Genomic DNA, 22,723 nt, shown 5'->3' on the forward strand with positions numbered 1-22,723 from the left:
AATTTCAAGGCTTTATGAGACGCATGCAAATCCAACCACAGAGGTATCGGCTCACACCAGTCAGAAGAACCATCAGCAACAAGACTACCAACAATTCATGCTGAAGGGGTTGTGGAGAAGTGCATACCCTCTAGGTTAAGTGGGACTTTGCCGCCAGCCGCGGCGGGTCCTCAAAGTGTAGCAACAACCGACGAGAGGGGGTAGGGAACTGAACGCACCAAGGTATGGGATCAGAAGGGCACAAGCAACTGACGCTTGCAAGGCAAGTTTAATAACAAAGCCTAGCCGTATATATACCCCTAAAGCAGGGACTTTGCTTCGTCACGCCTTATCGGCATCAGCTGGTTGGTTGGCTTCTCGGCTTAGTCACACCTTATCAGCATCAGCTGGTTGGTTGGCTGCTCGGCTTCTCCCTCAAAGGCACCAATTTCCCCTCCAGGGTTGCTTTTCCTAGCTTTAGGGAACAACCAGGGACTCCCAGTAACTGAGCAGGTCCCTGGAGCGATTTGGCCAAAGGCCATCTCCTTTTGTATGTTCATACCATAAAGTCCAGGATGCATACCAAGGAGAGTACAGTCGGGCCCTGAGGCTTAGGAGGGTCTTAGTGGCGCCTTCCTCAGAGGGCAATGCTCGCCACAGGACTTCACCTGGTAAGAGGCACTAATGGGAACAGAATGGAGGTGCCTTTACAAGGTAAACACTGAGTTACGATATGATCCAGCAGGCCCACTCGTGGGCCTATAACCTAAGAAAGAAGACAGAAGTGGAAAGACACAGGCAGGCAAATCTGCATTGCAGGAGTATTACAATAGCCAGGACATGGAAGCAAGCAGAAAGTCCATCAACAGATGAGTGGACAAAGAAGAACAGGGACCTGAACAGATGGAATATTAGCCAAGGAACAAAAGGAAACAATGCCATCAACAGCACCATCGGTGAGGCTAGAGTTCATCACGCACCTTGCAGTAAGTCACAGAGCGAAAGATACATAGCCTACGATATCACTTATAGGTGTTCCCTAAAAATTGATATCACTGAAGATATTTCCACAGAGAAAGGCAATCACAGATGCAATAAACAGATTTATGGTTCACCCATGGACAGGTGTGAGAATTGTGTACATTAGGAAATTGGGTTTAAGAGAGAGATACAAACACAGGTGAAATACAAAATCACCAAAGGCCTACGGAATACCAAGAGAAGAGTACTCAACATTGTGTCATAAGCTACATGGGAAAAGGATCCAAAGAAGACTAGATACATGTTTATGTGTAAAAGAGCCACATCTTTCACACCCACAACAAGCAAAACATTGTAATCAAACTTGCTGTGAGAAACAATAAACATTGAATTAAAAAACGAACAAGTCAGTCGTGAGGCACAAACATAAGGGGCTTTTTCCTGGCACAGTCCATTCTAATTGACAACCTAGAATACGACTTCCACGGAGGCTCTGTTGCCCGAGTAACCAGGTTTGGTAAAGGAGACCTGCTGCCGCCTTGTGGCCGTTTCTCAAAACAGCAGCTTTAAACCCAGTGCTAATGGTCACTTGATATTCAAAATCATTGCAGGCCTATAAATGACACCTGCCCTCAAAAACGATTCTTGGGTCGTCCATCGAGGAAAACAACTCAAAAGACGTGCACATTTCAAAACGACAATTTCAAGAGGCATATTTTGTGCACATTTTGTCTTCTCTTTCTTTCTTTCTCTTGTGATAAATAAAAGGGCATGGAAAAATGCTCAACATCAGGAATTAATAAAGCCATGCAAATCCAGTCGACAGAAACGTTCACCCACCGTCGTCAGAATGATCATCAGCCACAGAGTCTACAAAGAATAAATGCTCAAGGTGTTTTAGAGAACTCTGTGCCCTCTAGCGGCCGCTGGGACGTAACCTGGGAACAGCTAGTAGTGAGAACACCGTGGAGGTGCGTTGAATGGTAAAAATTGTGCTAACTGATGGGCCTATCTCCCGAGTAGACCAAAATCAAAAAGACACAGGCTGGCCGTCCTGCACTGCAGCAACATGTACCATCGCCAAGACTTGGAAGAAACCCAAATGTCCATCAACAGAACAATGCACCAAGAAGAAGGGGGCCCATGTGCACAATGGAACATGAGCCACGGAAGAGCATGCAACAGTGCCGCTGGCACCACCGTAGAAGGATCTAGAGATACCCACCCAAAAGGAAGTACGAAAGAAACCGAAATAGAAATATCCTATGACATCACTTATAGCTGTTACTTCAACATTGATACCCATGAAGTCATTTCCAAGAGAAGGCCGTGCATAGATGCAGAAAACCAACTATGCTTAACCAAGTGGAAAGGTGTAAGGAATGTATGAATTTGGATATGGGGGTTTACAGACATGTACTGATACATATGAAATATATAATCACAAAATACCTAAGGAATACCAGGAGAGGTCGACTCAACACTCTGTAATAACCTACACGGGAAAGGATCCAAAGATGAATAGATTGATACATACATATGATGAACCAGATGCAGTACACCTAGAACACACACCACATTTTTATCCAATTGGCTGTGATACTAGATAACAATTAAATTTTAAAAAACACACAAGAAGTAAGGAGATATAAGCTCTTGGGGGTTTGCCCTGACACACTGCACTCTCATTTGCAGCCTACTAACACAATTTCCAGGAAGCCTCTGTTGCAGGAAAACCCAGAGTTGGAAATGGAGAAATGCTGCCGCCTTGTGGCCGTTTCCCGCAAGAGCGGTTTCAAACGCATAGCTATGGGTCACTTAACATTCATAAGGACTCAGGCCTCTAAAAGACACCTGCCCTCAAAAAAAAAAAATGTCCTGAGCTCGGCCGTGGCCAAAAAAATTCAAAGCAGGCAAATGTGTCAAAGAGATAGTATGATAGAGGTAAGTTTTACTCACTCTTTATCAAAAAAAGGAAAATGGAGAAAAGCTCAACATCAGGAATCATCAGACTCCTCTAAGCTACAAAAAGCTTTCAGCTCACCCAAGTTAACTACCGTCAGCCAAAAGACTACAAACAATAAATGCTGAAGGGGTTTTAGAGAACTCTGTTCCCTCTGTCTGCGGAGGACATGTCTAGTTGTAACAGCCAATAATGAGAACAGAAAGGAGCTGCGTTTTCAATTAAAAATTGAGCCACCCTTCCATCCAGAACACCCACAGCCGAGCCTCTCACCTGAGAAGACGGGCTGCAAGAGCTGCACTCCACGAGTTTTCACAGTAGCCAAGACACCGAAGCAACCCAAATGTCCATCAACAGATGAATGGATAAGAAGAGCTGGTCCGTGGACACAGTGGACTATTAGCCATGGAAAACAAGGAAACACTGCTCTTTGAGGCACCCGAGATGAGCCTAGAGATCATCACAGAACATGAGTTAAGTCGGAAAGCAAAAGGCATACCGTATGACATCACCTATAGGCGTTATCTAACAGCTGACACAAATGAACATATTTCCACAAAGAAAGACACTCACACACTTAGAAAACAAACTAAGCTTAAGTAAAATGAAAGGTGGGGGGAATGGATAACTTAAGATTAGTGTCACCATATGTGTACAAATACGTATTAAATATATATATCAAACAGACCGACCATATAGCAAGGGAGGTCACCAGAACACTCTGCAATAATTTACATGGGAAGAGGATCTGTACAAGAATATATATATATATATATATATATATATATATATATATATATACATATAAAACGTACAAATGAACCAGATTCTGTACATATAGGACCAACAGTATTCTAATCATTACCCCGATTTAAACAAATTAAAAGAGCGAACAAGAAGTAATGTGACATACACTTCTGGGGTTTTTTCCTGGCACATTCCATTCTAATTGACAACCTGGGAACAGGACTTCCAGAAGGCTCTGCTGCCCTAGTAACCAGATGTGGGAATGTAGCAATGCTGACGCCTTGTGGCCGTTTCCCACAGCAGCAGCTTTAAAGTCAGTGCTAATGGTCACTCAATATTCACACCCATTGCAGGCTTGTAAATGACACCTGCCCTCCAAAACAAAATCCTGGGGTCGAAAATCGACCAAAAAAGTCGAAAGAGGGCAACCTTCCAAGAAGACAATTTCGAGAGGTTTATTGTACTCACGGTTTTTTTTTTTCTGTTTTTGTTTAACAGAATAAAAAAAGGCGTGGAAAAATGCTGAACCTTAGGAATTATTAGACACGAAAATACACGTTACAAAAACCTATCATGTCACACGACTCAGCATGGCCAGCAGCAAAACTTCTGCAAACAAGAAATGCTGACGGGGTGGTGAAGAAATGCGTACCCTCGGTTCTAAGTGGGACGTGGTAAGAGCCCCTAAGGAAAACACAGTGGAGTTGCCTGGAAAGGGTCAACATTGAGCGACCGTTCAATCAAGCATAGCCACTGCTGGGTCTATCACCTGAGAGGATGAGAATCAAAAAGACACGGGCTGGCAATCCTGCAATCCAGCAATGTTTACCATAGCCAACACTTGGAAGCAATGAAAATGCCCAGCCACAGAGGAATGCAGAAAGGAGCAGTGGTCCATGGACACAATGGAAGAGTACTCCAGTGAAAAGTAGAAATTCCATTTTAAAAACAGATATAAGTAAGGAGACATCAGCTTTGGGGGGTTTCTCCAGACACATCCCACCGTCATTGATAACCGAGGAACACCACTGGCAGGAAGGTCTGTTTCACTAGTTACCAGAGTGGGAAACGCAGAAATGCTGCAGCCCTCTGGCCGTTACCTGCAACGGCAGCTTGAAAACCCGTGCTAATGGTCACTTCGTGTGCACAAGTCCTGGAGGGCTGTCAATGAAACCTGCCCTCAAAATGTCTTGAGGGAGGTAGTGGCCAAAATATTTCAAAAGGCGGCACATACGTCAAGAAAAGAATGTGATGAGGTAAGCTACACACACAGTTTGAAGAAAAAAAGGACATCCCTGAAAGCTCAATTTCAAGGCTTTATGAGACGCATGCAAATCCAACCACAGAGGTATCGGCTCACACCAGTCAGAAGAACCATCAGCAACAAGACTACCAACAATTCATGCTGAAGGGGTTGTGGAGAAGTGCATACCCTCTAGGTTAAGTGGGACTTTGCCGCCAGCCGCGGCGGGTCCTCAAAGTGTAGCAACAACCGACGAGAGGGGGTAGGGAACTGAACGCACCAAGGTATGGGATCAGAAGGGCACAAGCAACTGACGCTTGCAAGGCAAGTTTAATAACAAAGCCTAGCCGTATATATACCCCTAAAGCAGGGACTTTGCTTCGTCACGCCTTATCGGCATCAGCTGGTTGGTTGGCTTCTCGGCTTAGTCACACCTTATCAGCATCAGCTGGTTGGTTGGCTGCTCGGCTTCTCCCTCAAAGGCACCAATTTCCCCTCCAGGGTTGCTTTTCCTAGCTTTAGGGAACAACCAGGGACTCCCAGTAACTGAGCAGGTCCCTGGAGCGATTTGGCCAAAGGCCATCTCCTTTTGTATGTTCATACCATAAAGTCCAGGATGCATACCAAGGAGAGTACAGTCGGGCCCTGAGGCTTAGGAGGGTCTTAGTGGCGCCTTCCTCAGAGGGCAATGCTCGCCACAGGACTTCACCTGGTAAGAGGCACTAATGGGAACAGAATGGAGGTGCCTTTACAAGGTAAACACTGAGTTACGATATGATCCAGCAGGCCCACTCGTGGGCCTATAACCTAAGAAAGAAGACAGAAGTGGAAAGACACAGGCAGGCAAATCTGCATTGCAGGAGTATTACAATAGCCAGGACATGGAAGCAAGCAGAAAGTCCATCAACAGATGAGTGGACAAAGAAGAACAGGGACCTGAACAGATGGAATATTAGCCAAGGAACAAAAGGAAACAATGCCATCAACAGCACCATCGGTGAGGCTAGAGTTCATCACGCACCTTGCAGTAAGTCACAGAGCGAAAGATACATAGCCTACGATATCACTTATAGGTGTTCCCTAAAAATTGATATCACTGAAGATATTTCCACAGAGAAAGGCAATCACAGATGCAATAAACAGATTTATGGTTCACCCATGGACAGGTGTGAGAATTGTGTACATTAGGAAATTGGGTTTAAGAGAGAGATACAAACACAGGTGAAATACAAAATCACCAAAGGCCTACGGAATACCAAGAGAAGAGTACTCAACATTGTGTCATAAGCTACATGGGAAAAGGATCCAAAGAAGACTAGATACATGTTTATGTGTAAAAGAGCCACATCTTTCACACCCACAACAAGCAAAACATTGTAATCAAACTTGCTGTGAGAAACAATAAACATTGAATTAAAAAACGAACAAGTCAGTCGTGAGGCACAAACATAAGGGGCTTTTTCCTGGCACAGTCCATTCTAATTGACAACCTAGAATACGACTTCCACGGAGGCTCTGTTGCCCGAGTAACCAGGTTTGGTAAAGGAGACCTGCTGCCGCCTTGTGGCCGTTTCTCAAAACAGCAGCTTTAAACCCAGTGCTAATGGTCACTTGATATTCAAAATCATTGCAGGCCTATAAATGACACCTGCCCTCAAAAACGATTCTTGGGTCGTCCATCGAGGAAAACAACTCAAAAGACGTGCACATTTCAAAACGACAATTTCAAGAGGCATATTTTGTGCACATTTTGTCTTCTCTTTCTTTCTTTCTCTTGTGATAAATAAAAGGGCATGGAAAAATGCTCAACATCAGGAATTAATAAAGCCATGCAAATCCAGTCGACAGAAACGTTCACCCACCGTCGTCAGAATGATCATCAGCCACAGAGTCTACAAAGAATAAATGCTCAAGGTGTTTTAGAGAACTCTGTGCCCTCTAGCGGCCGCTGGGACGTAACCTGGGAACAGCTAGTAGTGAGAACACCGTGGAGGTGCGTTGAATGGTAAAAATTGTGCTAACTGATGGGCCTATCTCCCGAGTAGACCAAAATCAAAAAGACACAGGCTGGCCGTCCTGCACTGCAGCAACATGTACCATCGCCAAGACTTGGAAGAAACCCAAATGTCCATCAACAGAACAATGCACCAAGAAGAAGGGGGCCCATGTGCACAATGGAACATGAGCCACGGAAGAGCATGCAACAGTGCCGCTGGCACCACCGTAGAAGGATCTAGAGATACCCACCCAAAAGGAAGTACGAAAGAAACCGAAATAGAAATATCCTATGACATCACTTATAGCTGTTACTTCAACATTGATACCCATGAAGTCATTTCCAAGAGAAGGCCGTGCATAGATGCAGAAAACCAACTATGCTTAACCAAGTGGAAAGGTGTAAGGAATGTATGAATTTGGATATGGGGGTTTACAGACATGTACTGATACATATGAAATATATAATCACAAAATACCTAAGGAATACCAGGAGAGGTCGACTCAACACTCTGTAATAACCTACACGGGAAAGGATCCAAAGATGAATAGATTGATACATACATATGATGAACCAGATGCAGTACACCTAGAACACACACCACATTTTTATCCAATTGGCTGTGATACTAGATAACAATTAAATTTTAAAAAACACACAAGAAGTAAGGAGATATAAGCTCTTGGGGGTTTGCCCTGACACACTGCACTCTCATTTGCAGCCTACTAACACAATTTCCAGGAAGCCTCTGTTGCAGGAAAACCCAGAGTTGGAAATGGAGAAATGCTGCCGCCTTGTGGCCGTTTCCCGCAAGAGCGGTTTCAAACGCATAGCTATGGGTCACTTAACATTCATAAGGACTCAGGCCTCTAAAAGACACCTGCCCTCAAAAAAAAAAAATGTCCTGAGCTCGGCCGTGGCCAAAAAAATTCAAAGCAGGCAAATGTGTCAAAGAGATAGTATGATAGAGGTAAGTTTTACTCACTCTTTATCAAAAAAAGGAAAATGGAGAAAAGCTCAACATCAGGAATCATCAGACTCCTCTAAGCTACAAAAAGCTTTCAGCTCACCCAAGTTAACTACCGTCAGCCAAAAGACTACAAACAATAAATGCTGAAGGGGTTTTAGAGAACTCTGTTCCCTCTGTCTGCGGAGGACATGTCTAGTTGTAACAGCCAATAATGAGAACAGAAAGGAGCTGCGTTTTCAATTAAAAATTGAGCCACCCTTCCATCCAGAACACCCACAGCCGAGCCTCTCACCTGAGAAGACGGGCTGCAAGAGCTGCACTCCACGAGTTTTCACAGTAGCCAAGACACCGAAGCAACCCAAATGTCCATCAACAGATGAATGGATAAGAAGAGCTGGTCCGTGGACACAGTGGACTATTAGCCATGGAAAACAAGGAAACACTGCTCTTTGAGGCACCCGAGATGAGCCTAGAGATCATCACAGAACATGAGTTAAGTCGGAAAGCAAAAGGCATACCGTATGACATCACCTATAGGCGTTATCTAACAGCTGACACAAATGAACATATTTCCACAAAGAAAGACACTCACACACTTAGAAAACAAACTAAGCTTAAGTAAAATGAAAGGTGGGGGGAATGGATAACTTAAGATTAGTGTCACCATATGTGTACAAATACGTATTAAATATATATATCAAACAGACCGACCATATAGCAAGGGAGGTCACCAGAACACTCTGCAATAATTTACATGGGAAGAGGATCTGTACAAGAATATATATATATATATATATATATATATATATATATATATATATATATATATATATATATACATATAAAACGTACAAATGAACCAGATTCTGTACATATAGGACCAACAGTATTCTAATCATTACCCCGATTTAAACAAATTAAAAGAGCGAACAAGAAGTAATGTGACATACACTTCTGGGGTTTTTTCCTGGCACATTCCATTCTAATTGACAACCTGGGAACAGGACTTCCAGAAGGCTCTGCTGCCCTAGTAACCAGATGTGGGAATGTAGCAATGCTGACGCCTTGTGGCCGTTTCCCACAGCAGCAGCTTTAAAGTCAGTGCTAATGGTCACTCAATATTCACACCCATTGCAGGCTTGTAAATGACACCTGCCCTCCAAAACAAAATCCTGGGGTCGAAAATCGACCAAAAAAGTCGAAAGAGGGCAACCTTCCAAGAAGACAATTTCGAGAGGTTTATTGTACTCACGGTTTTTTTTTTCTGTTTTTGTTTAACAGAATAAAAAAAGGCGTGGAAAAATGCTGAACCTTAGGAATTATTAGACACGAAAATACACGTTACAAAAACCTATCATGTCACACGACTCAGCATGGCCAGCAGCAAAACTTCTGCAAACAAGAAATGCTGACGGGGTGGTGAAGAAATGCGTACCCTCGGTTCTAAGTGGGACGTGGTAAGAGCCCCTAAGGAAAACACAGTGGAGTTGCCTGGAAAGGGTCAACATTGAGCGACCGTTCAATCAAGCATAGCCACTGCTGGGTCTATCACCTGAGAGGATGAGAATCAAAAAGACACGGGCTGGCAATCCTGCAATCCAGCAATGTTTACCATAGCCAACACTTGGAAGCAATGAAAATGCCCAGCCACAGAGGAATGCAGAAAGGAGCAGTGGTCCATGGACACAATGGAAGAGTACTCCAGTGAAAAGTAGAAATTCCATTTTAAAAACAGATATAAGTAAGGAGACATCAGCTTTGGGGGGTTTCTCCAGACACATCCCACCGTCATTGATAACCGAGGAACACCACTGGCAGGAAGGTCTGTTTCACTAGTTACCAGAGTGGGAAACGCAGAAATGCTGCAGCCCTCTGGCCGTTACCTGCAACGGCAGCTTGAAAACCCGTGCTAATGGTCACTTCGTGTGCACAAGTCCTGGAGGGCTGTCAATGAAACCTGCCCTCAAAATGTCTTGAGGGAGGTAGTGGCCAAAATATTTCAAAAGGCGGCACATACGTCAAGAAAAGAATGTGATGAGGTAAGCTACACACACAGTTTGAAGAAAAAAAGGACATCCCTGAAAGCTCAATTTCAAGGCTTTATGAGACGCATGCAAATCCAACCACAGAGGTATCGGCTCACACCAGTCAGAAGAACCATCAGCAACAAGACTACCAACAATTCATGCTGAAGGGGTTGTGGAGAAGTGCATACCCTCTAGGTTAAGTGGGACTTTGCCGCCAGCCGCGGCGGGTCCTCAAAGTGTAGCAACAACCGACGAGAGGGGGTAGGGAACTGAACGCACCAAGGTATGGGATCAGAAGGGCACAAGCAACTGACGCTTGCAAGGCAAGTTTAATAACAAAGCCTAGCCGTATATATACCCCTAAAGCAGGGACTTTGCTTCGTCACGCCTTATCGGCATCAGCTGGTTGGTTGGCTTCTCGGCTTAGTCACACCTTATCAGCATCAGCTGGTTGGTTGGCTGCTCGGCTTCTCCCTCAAAGGCACCAATTTCCCCTCCAGGGTTGCTTTTCCTAGCTTTAGGGAACAACCAGGGACTCCCAGTAACTGAGCAGGTCCCTGGAGCGATTTGGCCAAAGACCATCTCCTTTTGTATGTTCATACCATAAAGTCCAGGATGCATACCAAGGAGAGTACAGTCGGGCCCTGAGGCTTAGGAGGGTCTTAGTGGCGCCTTCCTCAGAGGGCAATGCTCGCCACAGGACTTCACCTGGTAAGAGGCACTAATGGGAACAGAATGGAGGTGCCTTTACAAGGTAAACACTGAGTTACGATATGATCCAGCAGGCCCACTCCTGGGCCTATAACCTAAGAAAGAAGACAGAAGTGGAAAGACACAGGCAGGCAAATCTGCATTGCAGGAGTATTACAATAGCCAGGACATGGAAGCAAGCAGAAAGTCCATCAACAGATGAGTGGACAAAGAAGAACAGGGACCTGAACAGATGGAATATTAGCCAAGGAACAAAAGGAAACAATGCCATCAACAGCACCATCGGTGAGGCTAGAGTTCATCACGCACCTTGCAGTAAGTCACAGAGCGAAAGATACATAGCCTACGATATCACTTATAGGTGTTCCCTAAAAATTGATATCACTGAAGATATTTCCACAGAGAAAGGCAATCACAGATGCAATAAACAGATTTATGGTTCACCCATGGACAGGTGTGAGAATTGTGTACATTAGGAAATTGGGTTTAAGAGAGGGATACAAACACAGGTGAAATACAAAATCACCAAAGGCCTACGGAATACCAAGAGAAGAGTACTCAACATTGTGTCATAAGCTACATGGGAAAAGGATCCAAAGAAGACTAGATACATGTTTATGTGTAAAAGAGCCACATCTTTCACACCCACAACAAGCAAAACATTGTAATCAAACTTGCTGTGAGAAACAATAAACATTGAATTAAAAAACGAACAAGTCAGTCGTGAGGCACAAACATAAGGGGCTTTTTCCTGGCACAGTCCATTCTAATTGACAACCTAGAATACGACTTCCACGGAGGCTCTGTTGCCCGAGTAACCAGGTTTGGTAAAGGAGACCTGCTGCCGCCTTGTGGCCGTTTCTCAAAACAGCAGCTTTAAACCCAGTGCTAATGGTCACTTGATATTCAAAATCATTGCAGGCCTATAAATGACACCTGCCCTCAAAAACGATTCTTGGGTCGTCCATCGAGGAAAACAACTCAAAAGACGTGCACATTTCAAAACGACAATTTCAAGAGGCATATTTTGTGCACATTTTGTCTTCTCTTTCTTTCTTTCTCTTGTGATAAATAAAAGGGCATGGAAAAATGCTCAACATCAGGAATTAATAAAGCCATGCAAATCCAGTCGACAGAAACGTTCACCCACCGTCGTCAGAATGATCATCAGCCACAGAGTCTACAAAGAATAAATGCTCAAGGTGTTTTAGAGAACTCTGTGCCCACTAGCGGCCGCTGGGACGTAACCTGGGAACAGCTAGTAGTGAGAACACCGTGGAGGTGCGTTGAAAGGTAAAAATTGAGCTAACCTGTAATCGGGTAGGCCCACTGATGGGCCTATCTCCCGAGTAGACCAAAATCAAAAAGACACAGGCTGGCCATCCTGCACTGCAGCAACATGTACCATAGCCAAGACTTGGAAGAAACCCAAATGTCCATCAACAGAACAATGCACCAAGAAGAAGGGGGCCCATGCGCACAATGGAACATGAGCCACGGAAGAGCATGCAACAGTGCCGCTGGCACCACCGTAGAAGGATCTAGAGATACCCACCCAAAAGGAAGTACGAAAGAAACCGAAATAGAAATATCCTATGACATCACTTATAGCTGTTACTTCAACATTGATACCCATGAAGTCATTTCCAAGAGAAGGCCGTGCATAGATGCAGAAAACCAACTATGCTTAACCAAGTGGAAAGGTGTAAGGAATGTATGAATTTGGATATGGGGGTTTACAGACATGTACTGATACATATGAAATATATAATCACAAAATACCTAAGGAATACCAAGAGAGGTCGACTCAACACTCTGTAATAACCTACACGGGAAAGGATCCAAAGATGAATAGATTGACACATACATATGATGAACCAGATGCAGTACACCTAGAACACACACCACATTTTTATCCAATTGGCTGTGATACTAGATAACAATTAAATTTTAAAAAACACACAAGAAGTAATGAGATATAAGCTCTTGGGGGTTTGCCCTGACACACTGCACTCTCATTTGCAGCCTACTAACACAATTTCCAGGAAGCCTCTGTTGCAGGAAAACCCAGAGTTGGAAATGGAGAAATGCTGCCGCCTTGTGGCCGTTTCCCGCAAGAGCGGCTTTAAACGGATAGCTATGGGTCACTTAACATTCACAAGGACTCCGGCCTCTAAAAGACACCTGCCCTCAAAAAAAAAAAAAAATGTCCTGAGCTCGGCAGTGGTGAAAAAATTCAAAGCAGGCAAATGTGTCAAAGAGATAGTATGAAGAGGTAAGTTTTACTCACTCTTTATCAAAAAAGCAAAATGGAGAAAAGCTCAACCTCAGGAATGATCAGACTCCTCTAAGCTACAAAAAGCTTTCAGCTCACCCAAGTTAACTACCGTCAGCCAAAAGACTACAAACAATAAATGCTGAAGGGGTTTTAGAGAACTCTGTTCCCTCTGTCTGCGGAGGACATGTCTAGTTGTAACAGCCAATAATGAGAACAGAAAGGAGCTGCGTTTTCAATTAAAAATTGAGCCACCCTTCCATCCAGAACACCCACAGCCGAGCCTCTCACCTGAGAAGACGGGCTGCAAGAGCTGCACTCCACGAGTTTTCACAGTAGCCAAGACACCGAAGCAACCCAAATGTCCATCAACAGATGAATGGATAAGAAGAGCTGGTCCGTGGACACAGTGGACTATTAGCCATGGAAAACAAGGAAACACTGCTCTTTGAGGCACCCGAGATGAGCCTAGAGATCATCACAGAACATGAGTTAAGTCGGAAAGCAAAAGGAATACCGTATGACATCACCTATAGGCGTTATCTAACAGCTGACACAAATGAACATATTTCCACAAAGAAAGACACTCACACACTTAGAAAACAAACTAAGCTTAAGTAAAATGAAAGGTGGGGGGAATGGATAACTTAAGATTAGTGTCACCATATGTGTACAAATACGTATTAAATATATATATCAAACAGACCGACCATATAGCAAGGGAGGTCACCAGAACACTCTGCAATAATTTACATGGGAAGAGGATCTGTACAAGAATATATATATATATATATATATATACATATAAAACGTACAAATGAACCAGATTCTGTACATATAGGACCAACAGTATTCTAATCATTACCCCGATTTAAACAAATTAAAAGAGCGAACAAGAAGTAATGTGACATACACTTCTGGGGTTTTTTCCTGGCACATTCCATTCTAATTGACAACCTGGGAACAGGACTTCCAGAAGGCTCTGCTGCCCTAGTAACCAGATGTGGGAATGTAGCAATGCTGACGCCTTGTGGCCGTTTCCCACAGCAGCAGCTTTAAAGTCAGTGCTAATGGTCACTCAATATTCACACCCATTGCAGGCTTGTAAATGACACCTGCCCTCCAAAACAAAATCCTGGGGTCGAAAATCGACCAAAAAAGTCGAAAGAGGGCAACCTTCCAAGAAGACAATTTCGAGAGGTTTATTGTACTCACGGTTTTTTTTTTCTGTTTTTGTTTAACAGAATAAAAAAAGGCGTGGAAAAATGCTGAACCTTAGGAATTATTAGACACGAAAATACACGTTACAAAAACCTATCATGTCACACGACTCAGCATGGCCAGCAGCAAAACTTCTGCAAACAAGAAATGCTGACGGGGTGGTGAAGAAATGCGTACCCTCGGTTCTAAGTGGGACGTGGTAAGAGCCCCTAAGGAAAACACAGTGGAGTTGCCTGGAAAGGGTCAACATTGAGCGACCGTTCAATCAAGCATAGCCACTGCTGGGTCTATCACCTGAGAGGATGAGAATCAAAAAGACACGGGCTGGCAATCCTGCAATCCAGCAATGTTTACCATAGCCAACACTTGGAAGCAATGAAAATGCCCAGCCACAGAGGAATGCAGAAAGGAGCAGTGGTCCATGGACACAATGGAAGAGTACTCCAGTGAAAAGTAGAAATTCCATTTTAAAAACAGATATAAGTAAGGAGACATCAGCTTTGGGGGGTTTCTCCAGACACATCCCACCGTCATTGATAACCGAGGAACACCACTGGCAGGAAGGTCTGTTTCACTAGTTACCAGAGTGGGAAACGCAGAAATGCTGCAGCCCTCTGGCCGTTACCTGCAACGGCAGCTTGAAAACCCGTGCTAATGGTCACTTCGTGTGCACAAGTCCTGGAGGGCTGTCAATGAAACCTGCCCTCAAAATGTCTTGAGGGAGGTAGTGGCCAAAATATTTCAAAAGGCGGCACATACGTCAAGAAAAGAATGTGATGAGGTAAGCTACACACACAGTTTGAAGAAAAAAAGGACATCCCTGAAAGCTCAATTTCAAGGCTTTATGAGACGCATGCAAATCCAACCACAGAGGTATCGGCTCACACCAGTCAGAAGAACCATCAGCAACAAGACTACCAACAATTCATGCTGAAGGGGTTGTGGAGAAGTGCATACCCTCTAGGTTAAGTGGGACTTTGCCGCCAGCCGCGGCGGGTCCTCAAAGTGTAGCAACAACCGACGAGAGGGGGTAGGGAACTGAACGCACCAAGGTATGGGATCAGAAGGGCACAAGCAACTGACGCTTGCAAGGCAAGTTTAATAACAAAGCCTAGCCGTATATATACCCCTAAAGCAGGGACTTTGCTTCGTCACGCCTTATCGGCATCAGCTGGTTGGTTGGCTTCTCGGCTTAGTCACACCTTATCAGCATCAGCTGGTTGGTTGGCTGCTCGGCTTCTCCCTCAAAGGCACCAATTTCCCCTCCAGGGTTGCTTTTCCTAGCTTTAGGGAACAACCAGGGACTCCCAGTAACTGAGCAGGTCCCTGGAGCGATTTGGCCAAAGACCATCTCCTTTTGTATGTTCATACCATAAAGTCCAGGATGCATACCAAGGAGAGTACAGTCGGGCCCTGAGGCTTAGGAGGGTCTTAGTGGCGCCTTCCTCAGAGGGCAATGCTCGCCACAGGACTTCACCTGGTAAGAGGCACTAATGGGAACAGAATGGAGGTGCCTTTACAAGGTAAACACTGAGTTACGATATGATCCAGCAGGCCCACTCCTGGGCCTATAACCTAAGAAAGAAGACAGAAGTGGAAAGACACAGGCAGGCAAATCTGCATTGCAGGAGTATTACAATAGCCAGGACATGGAAGCAAGCAGAAAGTCCATCAACAGATGAGTGGACAAAGAAGAACAGGGACCTGAACAGATGGAATATTAGCCAAGGAACAAAAGGAAACAATGCCATCAACAGCACCATCGGTGAGGCTAGAGTTCATCACGCACCTTGCAGTAAGTCACAGAGCGAAAGATACATAGCCTACGATATCACTTATAGGTGTTCCCTAAAAATTGATATCACTGAAGATATTTCCACAGAGAAAGGCAATCACAGATGCAATAAACAGATTTATGGTTCACCCATGGACAGGTGTGAGAATTGTGTACATTAGGAAATTGGGTTTAAGAGAGGGATACAAACACAGGTGAAATACAAAATCACCAAAGGCCTACGGAATACCAAGAGAAGAGTACTCAACATTGTGTCATAAGCTACATGGGAAAAGGATCCAAAGAAGACTAGATACATGTTTATGTGTAAAAGAGCCACATCTTTCACACCCACAACAAGCAAAACATTGTAATCAAACTTGCTGTGAGAAACAATAAACATTGAATTAAAAAACGAACAAGTCAGTCGTGAGGCACAAACATAAGGGGCTTTTTCCTGGCACAGTCCATTCTAATTGACAACCTAGAATACGACTTCCACGGAGGCTCTGTTGCCCGAGTAACCAGGTTTGGTAAAGGAGACCTGCTGCCGCCTTGTGGCCGTTTCTCAAAACAGCAGCTTTAAACCCAGTGCTAATGGTCACTTGATATTCAAAATCATTGCAGGCCTATAAATGACACCTGCCCTCAAAAACGATTCTTGGGTCGTCCATCGAGGAAAACAACTCAAAAGACGTGCACATTTCAAAACGACAATTTCAAGAGGCATATTTTGTGCACATTTTGTCTTCTCTTTCTTTCTTTCTCTTGTGATAAATAAAAGGGCATGGAAAAATGCTCAACATCAGGAATTAATAAAGCCATGCAAATCCAGTCGACAGAAACGTTCACCCACCGTCGTCAGAATGATCATCAGCCACAGAGTCTACAAAGAATAAATGCTCAAGGTGTTTTAGAGAACTCTGTGCCCACTAGCGGCCGCTGGGACGTAACCTGGTAACAGCTAGTAGTGAGAACACCGTGGAGGTGCGTTGAAAGGTAAAAATTGAGCTAACCTGTAATCGGGTAGGCCCACTGATGGGCCTATCTCCCGAGTAGACCAAAATCAAAAAGACACAGGCTGGCCATCCTGCACTGCAGCAACATGTACCATAGCCAAGACTTGGAAGAAACCCAAATGTCCATCAACAGAACAATGCACCAAGAAGAAGGGGGCCCATGCGCACAATGGAACATGAGCCACGGAAGAGCATGCAACAGTGCCGCTGGCACCACCGTAGAAGGATCTAGAGATACCCACCCAAAAGGAAGTACGAAAGAAACCGAAATAGAAATATCCTATGACATCACTTATAGCTGTTACTTCAACATTGATACCCATGAAGTCATTTCCAAGAGAAGGCCGTGCATAGATGCAGAAAACCAACTATGCTTAACCAAGTGGAAAGGTGTAAGGAATGTATGAATTTGGATATGGGGGTTTACAGACATGTACTGATACATATGAAATATATAATCACAAAATACCTAAGGAATACCAAGAGAGGTCGACTCAACACTCTGTAATAACCTACACGGGAAAGGATCCAAAGATGAATAGATTGACACATACATATGATGAACCAGATGCAGTACACCTAGAACACACACCACATTTTTATCCAATTGGCTGTGATACTAGATAACAATTAAATTTTAAAAAACACACAAGAAGTAAGGAGATATAAGCTCTTGGGGGTTTGCCCTGACACACTGCACTCTCATTTGCAGCCTACTAACACAATTTCCAGGAAGCCTCTGTTGCAGGAAAACCCAGAGTTGGAAATGGAGAAATGCTGCCGTCTTGTGGCCGTTTCCCGCAAGAGCGGCTTTAAACGGATAGCTATGGGTCACTTAACATTCACAAGGACTCCGGCCTCTAAAAGACACCTGCCCTCAAAAAAAAAAAAATGTCCTGAGCTCGGCAGTGGTGAAAAAAATTCAAAGCAGGCAAATGTGTCAAAGAGATAGTATGATAGAGGTAAGTTTTACTCACTCTTTATCAAAAAAGCAAAATGGAGAAAAGCTCAACCTCAGGAATGATCAGACTCCTCTAAGCTACAAAAAGCTTTCAGCTCACCCAAGTTAACTACCGTCAGCCAAAAGACTACAAACAATAAATGCTGAAGGGGTTTTAGAGAACTCTGTTCCCTCTGTCTGCGGAGGACATGTCTAGTTGTAACAGCCAATAATGAGAACAGAAAGGAGCTGCGTTTTCAATTAAAAATTGAGCCACCCTTCCATCCAGAACACCCACAGCCGAGCCTCTCACCTGAGAAGACGGGCTGCAAGAGCTGCACTCCACGAGTTTTCACAGTAGCCAAGACACCGAAGCAACCCAAATGTCCATCAACAGATGAATGGATAAGAAGAGCTGGTCCGTGGACACAGTGGACTATTAGCCATGGAAAACAAGGAAACACTGCTCTTTGAGGCACCCGAGATGAGCCTAGAGATCATCACAGAACATGAGTTAAGTCGGAAAGCAAAAGGCATACCGTATGACATCACCTATAGGCGTTATCTAACAGCTGACACAAATGAACATATTTCCACAAAGAAAGACACTCACACACTTAGAAAACAAACTAAGCTTAAGTAAAATGAAAGGTGGGGGGAATGGATAACTTAAGATTAGTGTCACCATATGTGTACAAATACGTATTAAATATATATATCAAACAGACCGACCATATAGCAAGGGAGGTCACCAGAACACTCTGCAATAATTTACATGGGAGGAGGATCTGTACAAGAATATATATATATATATATATATATATATATATATATATATATATATATATACATATAAAACGTACAAATGAACCAGATTCTGTACATATAGGACCAACAGTATTCTAATCATTACCCCGATTTAAACAAATTAAAAGAGCGAACAAGAAGTAATGTGACATACACTTCTGGGGTTTTTTCCTGGCACATTCCATTCTAATTGACAACCTGGGAACAGGACTTCCAGAAGGCTCTGCTGCCCTAGTAACCAGATGTGGGAATGTAGCAATGCTGACGCCTTGTGGCCGTTTCCCACAGCAGCAGCTTTAAAGTCAGTGCTAATGGTCACTCAATATTCACACCCATTGCAGGCTTGTAAATGACACCTGCCCTCCAAAACAAAATCCTGGGGTCGAAAATCGACCAAAAAAGTCGAAAGAGGGCAACCTTCCAAGAAGACAATTTCGAGAGGTGTATTGTACTCACGGGTTTTTTTTTTCTGTTTTGGTTTAACAGAATAAAAAAAGGCGTGGAAAAATGCTGAACCTTAGGAATTATTAGACACGAAACTACACGTTAAAAAAACCTATCATGTCACACGACTCAGCATGGCCAGCAGCAAAACTTCTGCAAACAAGAAATGCTGACGGGGTGGTGAAGAAATGCGTACCCTCGGTTCTAAGTGGGACGTGGTAAGAGCCCCTAAGGAAAACACAGTGGAGTTGCCTGGAAAGGGTCAACATTGAGCGACCGTTCAATCAAGCATAGCCACTGCTGGGTCTATCACCTGAGAGGATGAGAATCAAAAAAGACACGGGCTGGCAATCCTGCAATCCAGCAATGTTTACCGTAGCCAACACTTGGAAGCAATGAAAATGCCCAGCCACAGAGGAATGCAGAAAGGAGAAGTGGTCCATGGACACAATGGAAGAGTGCTCCAGTGAAAAGTAGAAATTCCATTTTAAAAACAGATATAAGTAAGGAGACATCAGCTTTGGGGGGTTTCTCCAGACACATCCCAACGTCATTGATAACCGAGGAACACCACTGGCAGGAAGGTCTGCTTCACTAGTTACCAGAGTGGGAAACGCAGAAATGCTGCAGCCCTCTGGCCGTTACGTGCAACGGCAGCTTGAAAACCCGTGCTAATGGTCACTTCATGTGCACAAGTTCTGGAGGGCTGTCAATGAAACCTGCCCTCAAAATGTCTTGAGGGAGGTAGTGGCCAAAATATTTCAAAAGGTGGCACATACTTCAAGAAAAGAATGTGATGAGGGAAGCTACACACAGAGTTTGAAGAAAAAAGGACATCCCTGAAAGCTCAATTTCAAGGCTTTATGAGACGCATGCAAATCCAACCACAGAGGTATGGGCTCACACCAGTCAGAAGAACCATCAGCAACAAAACTACCAACAATTCATGCTGAAGGGGTTGTGGAGAAGTGCATACCCTCTAGGTTAAGTGGGACTTTGCCGCCAGCCGCGGCGGGTCCTCAAAGTGTAGCAACAACCGACGAGAGGGGGTAGGGAACTGAACGCACCAAGGTATGGGATCAGAAGGGCACAAGCAACTGACGCTTGCAAGGCAAGTTTAATAACAAAGCCTAGCCGTATATATACCCCTAAAGCAGGGACTTTGCTTCGTCACGCCTTATCGGCATCAGCTGGTTGGTTGGCTTCTCGGCTTAGTCACACCTTATCAGCATCAGCTGGTTGGTTGGCTGCTCGGCTTCTCCCTCAAAGGCACCAATTTCCCCTCCAGGGTTGCTTTTCCTAGCTTTAGGGAACAACCAGGGACTCCCAGTAACTGAGCAGGTCCCTGGAGCGATTTGGCCAAAGACCATCTCCTTTTGTATGTTCATACCATAAAGTCCAGGATGCATACCAAGGAGAGTACAGTCGGGCCCTGAGGCTTAGGAGGGTCTTAGTGGCGCCTTCCTCAGAGGGCAATGCTCGCCACAGGACTTCACCTGGTAAGAGGCACTAATGGGAACAGAATGGAGGTGCCTTTACAAGGTAAACACTGAGTTACGATATGATCCAGCAGGCCCACTCCTGGGCCTATAACCTAAGAAAGAAGACAGAAGTGGAAAGACACAGGCAGGCAAATCTGCATTGCAGGAGTATTACAATAGCCAGGACATGGAAGCAAGCAGAAAGCCCATCAACAGATGAGTGGACAAAGAAGAACAGGGACCTGTACAGATGGCATATTAGCCAAGGAACAAAAGGAAACAATGCCATCAACAGCACCATCGGTGAGGCTAGAGTTCATCACGCACCTTGCAGTAAGTCACAGAGCGAAAGATACATAGCCTACGATATCACTTATAGGTGTTCCCTAAAAATTGATATCACTGAAGATATTTCCACAGAGAAAGGCAATCACAGATGCAATAAACAGATTTATGGTTCACCCATGGACAGGTGTGAGAATTGTGTACATTAGGAAATTGGGTTTAAGAGAGAGATACAAACACACGTGAAATACAAAATCACCAAAGGCCTACGGAATACCAAGAGAAGAGTACTCAACATTGTGTCATAAGCTACATGGGAAAAGGATCCAAAGAAGACTAGATACGTGTTTATGTGTAAAAGAGCCACATCTTTCACACCTACAACAAGCAAAACATTGTAATCAAACTTGCTGTGAGAAACAATAAACGTTGAATTAAAAAACGAACAAGTCAGTCGTGAGGCACAAACATAAGGGGCTTTTTCCTGGCACAGTCCATTCTAATTGACAACGGAGAATACGACTTCCACGGAGGCTCTGTTGCCCGAGTAACCAGGTTTGGTAAAGGAGACCTGCTGCCGCCTTGTGGCCGTTTCTCAAAACAGCAGCTTTAAACCCAGTGCTAATGGTCACTTGATATTCAAAATCATTGCAGGCCTATAAATGACACCTGCCCTCAAAAACGATTCTTGGGTCGTCCATCGAGGAAAAAAACTCAAAAGACGTGCACATTTCAAAACGACAATTTCAAGAGGCATATTTTGTGCACATTTTGTCTTCTCTTTCTTTCTTTCTCTTGTGATAAATAAAAGGGCATGGAAAAATGCTCAACATCAGGAATTAATAAAGCCATGCAAATCCAGTCGACAGAAACGTTCACCCACCGTCGTCAGAATGATCATCAGCCACAGAGTCTACAAAGAATAAATGCTCAAGGTGTTTTAGAGAACTCTGTGCCCTCTAGCTGCCGCTGGGACGTAACCTGGGAACAGCTAGTAGTGAGGACACCGTGGAGGTGCGTTGAAAGGTAAAAATTGAGCTAACCTGTAATCGGGTAGGCCCACTGATGGGCCTATCTCCCGAGTAGACCAAAATCAAAAAGACACAGGCTGGCCATCCTGCACTGCAGCAACATGTACCATCGCCAAGACTTGGAAGAAACCCAAATGTCCATCAACAGAACAATGCACCAAGAAGAAGGGGGCCCATGCGCACAATGGAACATGAGCCACGGAAGAGCATGCAACAGTGCCGCTGGCACCACCGTAGAAGGATCTAGAGATACCCACCCAAAAGGAAGTACGAAAGAAACCGAAATAGAAATATCCTATGACATCACTTATAGCTGTTACTTCAACATTGATACCCATGAAGTCATTTCCAAGAGAAGGCCGTGCATAGATGCAGAAAACCAACTATGCTTAACCAAGTGGAAAGGTGTAAGGAATGTATGAATTTGGATATGGGGGTTTACAGACATGTACTGATACATATGAAATATATAATCACAAAATACCTAAGGAATACCAAGAGAGGTCGACTCAACACTCTGTAATATCCTACACGGGAAAGGATCCAAAGATGAATAGATTGATACATACATATGATGAACCAGATGCAGTACACCTAGAACACACACCACATTTTTATCCAATTGGCTGTGATACTAGATAACAATTAAATTTTAAAAAACACACAAGAAGTAAGGAGATATAAGCTCTTGGGGGTTTGCCCTGACACACTGCACTCTCATTTGCAGCCTACTAACACAATTTCCAGGAAGCCTCTGTTGCAGGAAAACCCAGAGTTGGAAATGGAGAAATGCTGCCGCCTTGTGGCCGTTTCCCGCAAGAGCGGCTTC

The sequence above is a fragment of the Kogia breviceps genome, chromosome 1 (genome assembly GCF_026419965.1).
Source record: "Kogia breviceps isolate mKogBre1 chromosome 1, mKogBre1 haplotype 1, whole genome shotgun sequence".
NCBI classification, from domain to species: Eukaryota; Metazoa; Chordata; class Mammalia; order Artiodactyla; family Physeteridae; genus Kogia; species Kogia breviceps.